Raw genomic sequence first — 13,011 nt, forward strand, 5'->3', positions numbered from 1 at the left:
CAGCCTGGGAGCACTTTGCGGACAGGAACCAGGAATAGTTCTTGTCTTCTGGGTCCCCAGTGTCCAGCCCAGGGCCGCGGGCACACAGTAACTGTCCACTGAAGGCTAATACAGAGAACGAGTTCTTGCCCCCTGGAGCAGCATAAGCCCAGTTAATTCACAGTTTGCTCAAGAGAGAACCTGTTACTTTGGCCCCACCATACCTGTGGCCAGTTGGAAAGACTTCACATCTGACTAATAATTACCGCATACATATAGTGCAGTTTTTGGATTGTGATCCATGATTGGGCTTTGTACATGCAAGATTCCTGATTCTCTGAACAGTCCGACAAGCTTGGGGTGATTATCTTCATTTTATAAAGAGGAAGCTGAGGCTTAGTGTATATGTACCAGGGATGAGTATCAATTCACAAATTCAGGTGTGCAAGTATATCAGACACCTCTTATGCCCCATTTCAGATCATCTTGGCTTCACCTACTGCTTATTTTACCACCATCTTACTCTGCTGACTTCAGCAGATACAACCTAAATGGGCTTCACCTCAAACCCGTGCCTCAGGCTTCCCACCTTCTGCACCAAGGCTTATTTCTTGATGCCATGGTGTCATGGGGCTCTGCTGGGACCACTCAGCACCCAGACAGGTGCATCCCAGAAGTGCAGGGAATGGTTAATGCCTACTGGGACAAATCTTTGACCAATGGATCAACACCAGATGAATACATGCTTCTCCCTTTTTCCCTTCAGACAGATGCCTTCGGACATTTCATATTGCTTTCAAACTATCTAGAAGGATCAAGCGACCAAATGCCTTTGCAAGTGGCCAGTTTGACAATGCATCTTTCCAGTGGCTCTCCTTCCTTCCCTGCCTTACAACCCCTGTCCTTCACTCCCCGCCCTTGGACTCATACTTGCCAATAAACTACTCATATGAAGAGTTTATTGCACACTAAGGCATTGTTGGGACAAAGAATGGCCCTAGAAAACAACTTTAGGTTGGCATTTTTGGAACTGGGCGGCTTGCCAATCAGATGGCAACAACAACCAACTCCATTGCTTGGTGATAACACCAAGAATAGCCTGGCATCACAGTTACTAAGGTGTCCCTCTGAGTTTGACTTAGGTGAGGTGCAGGGAAAAGATAAGATGTTGGGCTATCTACTGACTGTGGCACTGGAACAGTAGGAGGACGTGATAATTATAACGAAAGTGAATAGACTGGCTTTTCTTTATTGAAAACCTTGACAGTAAAAGAATAGCCAACTGTCACTTTGATGGACTTCGTGAAAGCTAGAGAGTCTCTGCACCAGCTATGAAGAAGATTCTTTTTCTTCTACAGCTCTGAGAAAGACTGGGCCAAAAATCAGGCCCAAGATCCAGTTGTAAGGATGTCAAGATTTCAAAGAAGGCTGAGTACACAGCCTCTGTAGTTTTCCATCACAGAGACAGTGACGAAAATTGAGTGAGAACTTAAGAACCGGAATGAGGACATTTGGGTGGAAAAGCCTGAGACTTGACCATCCCTGGCTTCTAGATTCCACTGAATCTTCCACAGTAGGAGTATTCCCTTCCCTTTGATAGAGGAAAGCAAATGCCTCCTGCTCAGAGATCCTATAATGACAACCCGCACAACATTGCTTCCAACTATGGAAACAATCGAATTGTAAAGAATGTACAATGGGGACACATGGCCAGGGGATCCTCGCGTTTTACCATGTAATGCAGTCTCCCAGAAGTAGATGGCCTAATAGAATGGTGGGATGGTTTGGTAAAAGCACAGCTAAGGCCCCAGCTTGGGGAAAACACTCAGGGGATTGGGGCATTGTCTTCTAGCATGAAGTCCACGCAGTAAACCAATGGTTTATAAATTACTCATATCGGTGCTTTGTTCTAAATACCTGGCATACGCAGATCATCTGCAAACCAAGGGGTACCACTTGTTGTAACTTCCGTGAAACCCACTCATGGAATTGGTGCTCCCTACCTCACAAGCTTAAGCTCTGCTTGGTTAGAGATCCTGGCTCCTGGGGAAGGGGAAAAGGGAGAGAACTCTTCTACTCCACCGACAATTCCACTGAATTGGAGGCTGTGTTTTTGGCTCCTATGCCAGTGCACCAGCAGGGGAAAAAAATGAGTGCTACAGGTGGGGATAACCCTAATAACTTTAAGTAGTTAGGGAGAACTATTTTAGGAATTTAGGGGATTCACTAGGCATCTCTTGGGACTTCCACTCCCTCTGGTAATGAGTGGTTAAAGGGCAGTTGCAGCAAAGATAGCCTGTCAAGGGCATCTGAGGGCTCAGATCACTCATGGATGAAGGTCCAGATCAATCCAAAGTGCTGGCGAAAGGTGAGGGGAAATCCAGGACGGGTAGTGGAGGAGGGAAATGATGCATGTTAATTTGGGCCTTGGAACCTCTTGCAGCAGCAGGAAATATGATTTGTTTTAATAACCTTTACACACCAATTCTTTGCTGAGTGAGGCCAGCCTCTGCCATGAGAAGGACTCTAACGGATTGAGCGTGCTCCTTCTCAGTCTTAGGGAAGCCATGAGAATTATCTAGATAGCATAAAAACGGAGTCCTCATAGAGCAGGAGCTGATATAATACAAGGCACAAACATGTAGGTAGATTGCATCAGACGACTCTTAATGTGCCACTTCAGACCTTTTTTGGCCCCCCGTCTTATCTTCCAGCCACTCGTGCCATGACCAGTTCTGTACAGGCACCAACCAGCTTCTCACAGGTGCTGCCTGACAGCATATCATCTCAGGGCCTCTCCACCGGAAACTTCTTTGTGCCCACACACGTTCCCTGAAAGCGCTGGGGAGTTAACAACCCCAGGGGGCAAACTTTTGATTGATGGAGAATAGGAGCCCATGGATAAATATTTCTCGCTCTTTGTCTAGGCAGATGGTCCTGAGATTCATTTTATACAATTTGAATAAATTGTATAAAATTCTCAGATGTCTGCAGAAGTGGCATCTTTTTTTTCTTTCATAAGCGGCATCTTGAGACTGTGTCTTTGTCTTAGCTCTCTCTCCTTCCTGGCTTCATTCCTTCATCCTTCATCTCTAACTCAATTTGTATTTGTAACCTTTATCATGCTAATTTTACACAAACTTAATCTCAGACATTTCGGAGTCCTCCCCTTTCCTTAGGTTGAGTCCCTCAGGGCCTAGGTGGCCAGAGATTTAGGGGCAACCCATTTGATCCTTGGCGTCTTCTCTCTGCATGGGCGTCCCTGGGTCACCCATGGCTCCCTCATTTGTAGGGCTGTTGAAGATAGAGTCTTACTACCTCAGCATAGCCTCTTCAATCCCAGCAATGCTTTCTACCATTTCCAGGTCTGTCTTGGGCTTGTGGGAATCACTCTCCGTTTTCACAGAGAGGTATGATAACTCCAGGTATGGCAAATCTCTGCTATGCTAAGCTCTACTTGCCCAGACAAACCACACAGCCATTTTTGTCTGCTTGGGTAGAATTCCTGAGGTTCTACCTGGGAATTAGGCCTTAGGTCATCTCTTCTCTCGGGGCCCACAGGTTAGGATCTATCCTAGGGAGATAACACGCAGGACTCTATTTTGGGGAAACAGCCACATCTACACCCCCAAATTCCTCATTTCTCAAGTTCCTTCTTACCACTCAGCCTGAGGAATCTTTTCCTAGCTTACCTCTTATTCATGAGTCTTCTTGTCTGTTCTCTTAAAGGCCTTCCTGACTATGTAAAACTTAAAAAAAAAAACAAACCTGAAGAGTCTTATTTTCTTTCTTCATATGTTTCTACTTCCCTTCTTTAAGCAACTAACTCAGTTAACTAAAAAACAAGGGTTTAGTGGTGGCGCCTGTGTCTCAGTGAGTAGAGTGCCGGCCCCATATATACCGAGGGTGGCAGGTTTGAACCTGGCCCCTGCCAAACTGCAACAAAAAGTAGCCGGGCATTGTGGCGGGTGCCTGTAGTCCCAGCTACTCAGGAGGCTGAGGCAAGAGAATCGCCTAAGCCCAAGAGCTGGAGGTTGCTGTGAGCTGCGACGCCATGGCACTCTACTGAGGGTGACAAAGTGAGACTCTGTCTCTTAAAAAAAACATCAACAAGGATTTAGTTACAGGGATATCCAACCTGCAGCCTATGGGCCACATGCTGATTTTCTAAGAACTTATTTGCTTATCTGTGGTGTCAGATATCAGAAAAGTATGCCTAGACCTTTTTTTCATTAGTGTTTGTGTATTTATTTTTTGAGACATAGCCTCAAGCTGTCCCCCTGGGTAGAGTGCAGTGGCATTACAGCTCACAGCAACCTCCAACTCCTGGGCTCAGGCAAGTCTTTGCCTCTGCTTCCCAAGTAGCTGGGACCATAGGCGCCCACCACAATGCCTGGCTATTTTTTGGTTGTAGCCATCATTGTTGTTTGGGGGGCCCAGGCTGGATTCATACCCGCCACCTTAGATGTATGTGGCTGGCGCCTTAGCCACTTGAGCCACAGGTGCTGAGCCAGTGTTTGTGTATTTAATGTATGGCCCAAGACAACACTTATTCTCCCAATCCACAGCAGAGAAAAAAAGAAGTTGGACACCCTGGTTAGCATGGGGATGCACATGGGAATAAGGGAGGCAGGTGTTTGGGCCGGGTGACCAGGCCTCATGAGAACCTGAGAGTGGCACTATGGCTGTGGTTAAAAAAAAGAAAGGTCAGCCAGGAGCCAAGGCAGCTCTAGTAACTGGGTTTGCCTCCACTCCCAAGCATCAGGAGTCCCCCAGTTCCTACACTGACATTTGGTCATTAGGTCTCCCCTACTGCTCAGACTGAGAGGGGACTCTCTGAGGGTACGATGAACCCATCCCACCTCCACGTAGACAGAATGAGGAAAGAATTGGGGGCAGGGAAGCTGGGGAGCAAGTTTTGCTCGGATAGGCAGGGACTGGGTGGAGCCTGGCTTTACATATATCATAAACCAATCTGTATCTGTTGGTTAACTTTGTCTATAATGTCCTTGGTATTGTTTTCTTTCACAGAAATCCTTAATTTTGATTTAGTTAAGCCTATCTTTTTTTTTCTTTACTGATTTGTGCTTTTTAGGTCTTTATTTATAACCCCCATGGTGACAAAGTTGTTTTCTATTATTTTCTTCTATTAGCTTTACTTTTTATATTTTTAGGTAATTATCTTACATTTACTGGTTTGTTATAAAGGACAAAACCCAAATGAAGAGATGCATAGGGCAAGGGTTTGGGGGTGGGGCTTGGAGCTTCCATATGCTCTCTGGGGCCCACCTTCCCAGCACTGCCCCCTGTTCAGCGACCCATAAGCTCCATTTGTAAGTCTTTTGTCCATTTGGAATTCACTGTGCTATAAGTCTTCAACTGTATTTATTTATTTATTTTTTTAAGAGACAGATTCTCACTTTATCACCCTCAGTAGAGTGCTCAGGCATCACAGCTCACAGCAACCTCCAGCTCTTGGGCTTAGCCAATTCTCTTGCCTCAGCCTCCCAAGTAGCTAGGACTACATGCGCCTGCCACAACACCTGGCTATTTTTTGTTGTTGTTGCAGTTTGGCCTGGGCCGGGTTTGAACTCACCACCCTTGGTTTGTGGGGCCGGCACCCTACTCACTGAGCCACAGGCACTGCCCATCTAACTGTATTTTTAAACATAATAGTGAACCAATTTTCCCACTAATTCATCTTTTCCTCAATAACCTGTGGTGTCATCTTCATTATCAGCTCAGCTAGATCAATAGTTTGATAGATTATTCTATCAGTCCCCATGTTGCCATGTTATTTTTAATTTTTATTTATTTATTTATTTATTGAAACAGAGTCTCACTATGTGGCCATTAATAGAGTGCCATTGCATCACAGCTTACAGCAACCTCAAACTCTTGGGCTTAAGTGATTCTCTTGCTTCAGCCTCTTGAGTAGCTGGGACTACAGGCACCCACCACAATGCTCAACTATTTTGTTGTTGTTGTTGTAGTTATTGTTGTTTAGTTGGCCTGGCACCCTAACCACTGAGCACAGGCCCTGAGCCCATGTTATTTTTTAAATAACTCTGGCTTTGTTGTATTTCCTTATGCTCTTATTTTCCAAAATTGATTTAGCTTCCTCAGACTTTTTATTTTCCATATAATTTGAGATAGTTCTGTTGAATTTTTCTGCTGGAATTTACTTGAAATAACATTGAATTTATAAATTTATGGGTTTGTTTGGGAATGATTAAGATCTTTAAATAGAAATTCTATTAATGGTATGTTTTTCCCTCTACTCAAATTTTCCTTTATATACTTCAATTCAGTTTTTATAGCTTTGAAATAAAGACATGTGAGATCTATGTTAATTTTTAGATCTTTGTAGAGTCTGTTATAATTGTAAGTGGTATCTTGTTGTCTATTGCATTTTTGGTTGGTTATGGCCAGTATTGAAAAACACTCCTAATGTTTGTAAATTGATTTTGTAACTACCCCCTTTCTGAACTCTAATATTAGTTTATCTGTTGATTCAGATAATGAATTTGATTTTCTTTTCTTTTTTTTGCAGTTTTTGGCCAGGGCTGGGTTTGAACCCGCCACCTCCAGTATATGGGGCGAGCACCCTACTCCTTTAAGCCACATGCACCGTCCATGAATTTGATTTTCTCTGTACTTAATCATATCTGGATATAATGAGTTTAGTACTTCTTTTTTCTTTTCTTTTCTTTTTTTTTTTTTGAGATAGAGTCTCACTATGTCTCCCTTAGTAGAGTGCCATGGCATCACGGCTCACAGCTACCTCAAACTCCTAGGCTTAAGCCATCCTCTTGTCTCAGCCTCCCAGTAGCTGGGACCTCAGGCACCCACCACAATGCCTGGCTATTTTTGGTTGCAGTTGTCATTGTTGTTTAGATGGCCCAGGCTAGGTTTGAACCCGCCTGCCTCAGTGTACATGGCTGGTGCCATAACCATTGTGCTACTGGTACCGAGCCGAGTTTAGTACTTCTTATTCCTAGTTTTCTTAAAGATTTTCCTTTGAAAATATAAAAGAAGACTGGGCATGGTGACTCACACCTGTAATCCTAGCACTCTGAGGCCGAGGTGGAGGATCCCTTGAGCTCAGGAGTTTGAGACAAACCTGAATAAGCACGAGACCCCAACTCTACTAAAAATAGAAAAACCTAGCCAGGTGTTGTGGTGGGCACCTGTAGTCCCAGCTACCTGAGAGGCAGAGCCAGGAGGATCGCTTGAACCCAGGAGTTTGAGGTTGCTGTGAACTAGGCTGACACCAGGGCACTCTAGCCTGGCCAACGGAGTACACTTTGTCTCCAAAAAAGATAAAATGGTGCACAATAAAAGATTAACTCAACAGTTCTGAGTTGTTCTATTCCTGCATATTTCAAATGAAGGTTTAACCTTTGCTTGGCTCCTGGGATATCCCCTAAGCCTTGGGAATATCTTGCCTGTTAAGAGTATCCTACTTTACCTAAGGCCTTGGGCCATACCAGGTAGTTTATGCCAACACTGTGATTTATGGTGGTGATCTTAAGACCTGTGGCTTAGAAGGGTTGGAGACCAAAGGTCAACTACATAAGAATGTTAGCCAGCTCTGTGTGATCCATCACTAATAAAAAACCTGGACACCAATGCTTGGGTGAGCTCCCCTGATTGGTAAATGAGAACTCTGGTCAAAAGGAAAACGGTTGTCCACAGAACTGAAAATACAGAAGGCAGATGCAGAAATTCACAACTTGCTAGCACAAGGAATTCATGAACAGAACACCCATGACGGGGTATGGAAACCTCAACTGTAATGATGACACACTAGGGTCTCAATGCAGACAAATCTAAAAGTTGGGACCTCCAGAAGGCCGAGTGAGTCTTAGGGGAGTACACCAACATTTTTGTAGATTTCCCTTCTAGAGCTCTATCAGGTTTGCATAGTGGATACTGGCAAAAATCCCCTCATGCTTTCCAGCAAGGAGAGGGCAGAAAAAAGCCATTTTGACATTCTGTCCTTAACAAGGCATGCCCTGTACCAGCCTATCCTACTGAGCTTCTATCAGAGCCTAAACTGCCCTGGGAGAAATGAAATCCCCACTCCAGCCCCTTCTAGCCATCCTGTGTCACCTAAAAGCAGAAAAAAACTGAAAAACACTTGTGAAGTTCTCGGGTCAGGGGCACAGGCTAACTAACAGGCCGAGACTTAATCATAGGACTATAGAATGCTTCCCTCCTGTGATACCTTACCAACACATTATTAAAGGTCTATTTACAACAATTCTCTTACATAGTACATCATAACTGGCTCACAACAAAAAGTTACAAGGCATATTAGAAGGCCAAAAACAAACAAAAAAGGAAACACAGTTTGAAGAGGTAGAGAAAAATGAGAGTAAGGTATGGGAGGAACAGCAGAATAATCAGACCAGAACTTTAAAATAACTATAATGTGGGCTCAGCGTCTGTAGCTTAAGGGCTAGGGTGCCAGCCACATCACCAAAGGTGGCAGGTTCAAACCCAGCCCGGGTCTGCCAAACAATGAGAACTACAACCAAAAAATAGCCGGGCATTGTGGCAGGCGCCTATAGTCTCAGCTGCTTGGGAGGCTGAGGCAAGAGAATCACTTAAGCCCAAGAGTTTGAGGTTGCTGTGAGCTGTGACACCATAGCATTCTACCAAAGGTGACATAGTGAGACTCTGTCTCAAAAAAACAACCCCCCACAAAACTATAATGTGCTAAGTTCTCTAACAGAAAAAGTAGACACTATGCAAGAACAGATAGGTATTATAAGCAAAGAGATAAAATCCTTAAGAAAGAATTTTAAAAAGCTGGAGGCCGGCTCGGCGCCTATAGCTCAACCGGCTAAGGCGCCAGCCACGTACACCTAAGGTGGCAGGTTCGAATCCCCAGCCCGGACCCGCCAAGCAACAATGACGGCTGCAACCAAAAAATAGCCGGGCGTTGTGGCGGGCGCCTTTGGTCCCAGCTACTTGGGAGGCGGAGGCAGGAGACTCGCTTGAGCCCTGGAATTGGAGGTTGCTGTGAGCTGTAATGCCACGGCACTCTGCCCAGGGGGACAGCTTGAGGCTCTGTCTCAAAAAAAAAAAAAGCTGGAGGCCAAGGTAGGAGGCCAGGAGTTTGAGACCAGCCTGGGCAACACAGCAAGACTCCATCTCTCAAAAAAAAAATAAAAATTAGGTGGGTATAGTGGTGCTGTAGTCCTAGGTACTTGGAAGGCTAAAGTGGGAGGATCACTTGAACCCAGGAGTTCTAGGTTACAGTGAGCTATGATCATGCCACACTGCACTCCAGCCTGGGTGACAGAGTGAGACCTTGTCTCTAAAAACTTTTTTAAAAATTATTTTAAGAGATAAAAAATGCTGTAACAGAAATAAAGATTGCCTTCAATGGGCTTAACAGTAGCTTAGACACAGTTGAGGAAAGAATCTCTGAGCTTCAGGATATGTAAATAGAAACTCTCAAAACTGAAAACCAAACCAAAAAATGAAAAAAAGTAGAATAGCATCTAAAACAGTGGGACAACTACAAAGGTGTAAACATTTGTAATGGAAATGGAAGAAGGAGAAGAAATAGAGAAAGGAACAGAACAGATATTTGAAATAATAATGACTAGAGAGTTCCCCAAATTAATGTCAGATGCCAAATCACGATCCAGGAAGAGCACCAAGTGGAATAAACGCAAACAGAACAAACAAAAATCAAATTCACAACACCTAGGCATATCATATCCACATTCCAGAACACTTAAGATAAAGAATCTTGAAAGAAGCCAGAAGGAAAAATGTTTACCCATAGCAGTGACATGTTTAATGTGTCGAGAGGAAAAAAAACTAATATAACAACCTAGTATTCTAGCAGAGAGAGGGAAGGAGGGAGAGGGGTTGGGTCTTGGTGTGTGATACACCTTTTGGGGGCAAGACACAATTGTAAGAGAGACTCTACCTAACAAATGCAATCAGTGTAACCTGGTTTCTTGTACCCTCAACAAATCCCCAACATTAAAAAAAAAACAAAAAACAAAAAACCCTAGTATTCTGTTCCTGAGAAATTACCTTCAAAAGTAAAGGAGAAATAGAGATTTTCTCAGGCAAACAAAAATTAAGGGAATCTGGCTCAGTGCCCATAGCACAGTGGTTATGACACTGGCCACATACACCAGGCTGGCAGGTTCAAACCCAGCCTGGGCCAACTAAAATAACAATGACAACTGCAGGGTGGGGGGAGGAAGCTGGGCATTGTGGTGGGTACCTGTAGACCCAGGTACTTGGGAGACTGAGGCAAGAGAATGGCTTAAGCCCAAGAGTTTGAGGTTGCTGTGAGCTGTGACACTACGGTACTCTACCCAGGGTGACAGCTTGAGACTCTGTCCCAAAAATAATAAAAAAAAAAATTTTGAGGGAACCTGTTGCCAGTATACCTGCCTTGCAAGAAATTATTAAAAGAAGTTCTTCAGGCTTGGTGCAGAAGCTCATGCCTATAATCCTAGCACTTTGGGAGGCCAATAGGCAAGAATCTATTGAGGCTAAGAGTTTGGGACAAGCCTGGCAACATAGCAAGACCTTATGTCTAATAAAAAAAAAAAAAAGAAATTGAAAATTAGCTGAGCAGCTCGGCTTGGTGGCATGCACCTGTAAGAGGCTGAGGCAGGAGGCTAAGTCAGGAGGACTACCTGACCCCAGAAATTGGAGACTTCAGTGAGCTATGATGATGCCACTGCACTCCAGATTAAGTGACAGATTGAAACTCTATCACTAAAAATAAAAAGTTCTTCAGAGAGAAGGAAAATGATATGGGTCAGAAATTCAGACCTCAATAAAAAAAAAGAGAGAGAGAATTAGAGAACAAATAAGTGAAGTTAAATTAAAAACTTATATTTTTCAAAACAATAATGGAAAGAATATATTTGAGTATGAATGTTCAAATATATACTGATCTATGTATATATACAAGTCAAATAAATGACAGCAATTATACATTTGCTATAGGAAATGGGGAGTACTTGGTTATTATAAAGAAAGTATACTACTTGTGAGACTATATAGTATTATTTGTAAAGTCAACTTGGACTAGTTATAAATGTATATTGCAAACTCTAGGGCAACCATTAAACAGAATGGAAAAAAAGAATAAATGATGTGCTAAGAAAGGAGAGACATGGATTCATAATTAAAATCATAAAAAATAGAAACAGAGTGGAACACAAAAATAAAAAATAAAGGAATAAAGGCAATGAATAGAAAACACTAACAAATACAGTAGATATTAATCCAACTGTATCAAGGAATTTAAACCTTGTTAAAATAAACCAATTAAAAGAGATTATCAAAGTGGGTCAAAAAACAAGATCAAACATTTCTGTAAAAAAACCATTTTATATACAAGGCCTGACAATTAAGTTCACAAACTTGCCACAGTATACTTATGTAGGCAGCACTGTACAAACAACTCTGTAAGGTTTCATAACCTTGGTATATCAGTGTCTCACAGTTGTATTCATGTCAGTGTATATATAATTACTTATAGATTAAAAGTGTGGAGTCTTGCTGAGTTCATTACTGTTGCTTGTTTTTGTGTGTCATGGTGAGAATATCAGAACCTGAATTGGAGCAATGAACAACATGCATAAATTTCTTATTAAATTTGGCATGAATGAAAGTGAAATCAAGAACATGGTAGTCCCACTTCATGGGGATAATACCATGAAGAAAACGGCAGTGTACAAATGGTTTAAATGTTTTTCTGAGGCAAGAGAAAGCCTCACTGATAAAGAGAGGTCAGGGTGGCCAGTAACAAGCAGAACTGACAAAAACATTGCAAAAATTTATCAAATATGCATCAAAATCATTAGCTAACTGAGAAGTAAGAAGACCAAGCAAACATTGATAGAGAAATGGTTAGGAAAATCTTAACTGGAAATCTTGGCCAACAACTCATGGCTCTTGCATCACAACATTTCATCAGCTCACACAGCACTGTCTGTGAGGCAGTTTTTAGCTAGTAAACAAATAATTATACTGGAACATCCTCCCCACTCACCTGATCTGGCCCCCAGTGACTTTTTTCTTTACCCAAAGATAAAGTAAATATTGAAAGGAACATATTTTGATGACATTCAGTACATCAAGGGTAATACAATGACAACTTTGATGGCCATTCCAGGAAAAGAGTTCCAAAACTGCTTTGAATGGTCAACTAGACACAGGTGTCAGTGCATAGCTTCCCAGTGGGAGTACTTTGATGGTGACCATAGTGATATTCTTCAGTGAGGTGTGGAGCACTTTTTTAGGATGAGTGTGCAAAGTTAATTGTCAGATCACCTATAAAACTACTTAACATGAGGCGGCACCTATAGCTCAAGGAATAGGGTGCCAGCCCCATATGCCAGAGGTGGTGGATTCAAACCCAGCCCTGGCCAAAAATAAAAAAGTACTTACATGACCAGGTAAGGTGGCTCATACCTGTAATCCTAGCACTCTGGGAGGCCAAGTTAGAGGATTGCTTGACCTCAGGTATTAGAGACCAGTCTGAACAAGAGTGAGACTCTGTCTCTACAAAAAATAGAAAAAAATTAGCCAGGCCTGGTGCTGCATGCCTGTAATCCCAGCTACTTGGGTGGCTGAGGCAAGAGGATCCCCTGGCCCCAGAAGTCTGAGGTTGCTGTGAGTGAGGCTAATGCCATTGCACTCCAGCCTGGGTGACAAGATAATAGCTCAAAAAATATATATCTATATCTATATCTACACGTAGCTACTTATAGATTAAAAGAAGAGGGATGGAAAAATGTATCATGTTAATACTAATTAAAAAAAACTGGGGTGGCTACATTAATTTCAAGTAGAGCAAACTTCAGAGCAAGGAAAATTTCAGGGATACTAACAACATTACATGATGATAAAGGGGTCAATTCTCTAAGAAGACGTAACAGTCCTTATTGTGAATGTGCCTGACAACAGGGCATCAAAATATGTCAGGGAAAAGCTGATATATCTGCAAGGGGAAATAGATGAATCTACTTTCATAGT

Source organism: Otolemur garnettii, unplaced genomic scaffold (genome assembly GCF_000181295.1).
Source record: "Otolemur garnettii isolate 467f Iridium unplaced genomic scaffold, OtoGar3 scaffold00066, whole genome shotgun sequence".
Classification (NCBI taxonomy): Eukaryota; Metazoa; Chordata; class Mammalia; order Primates; family Galagidae; genus Otolemur; species Otolemur garnettii.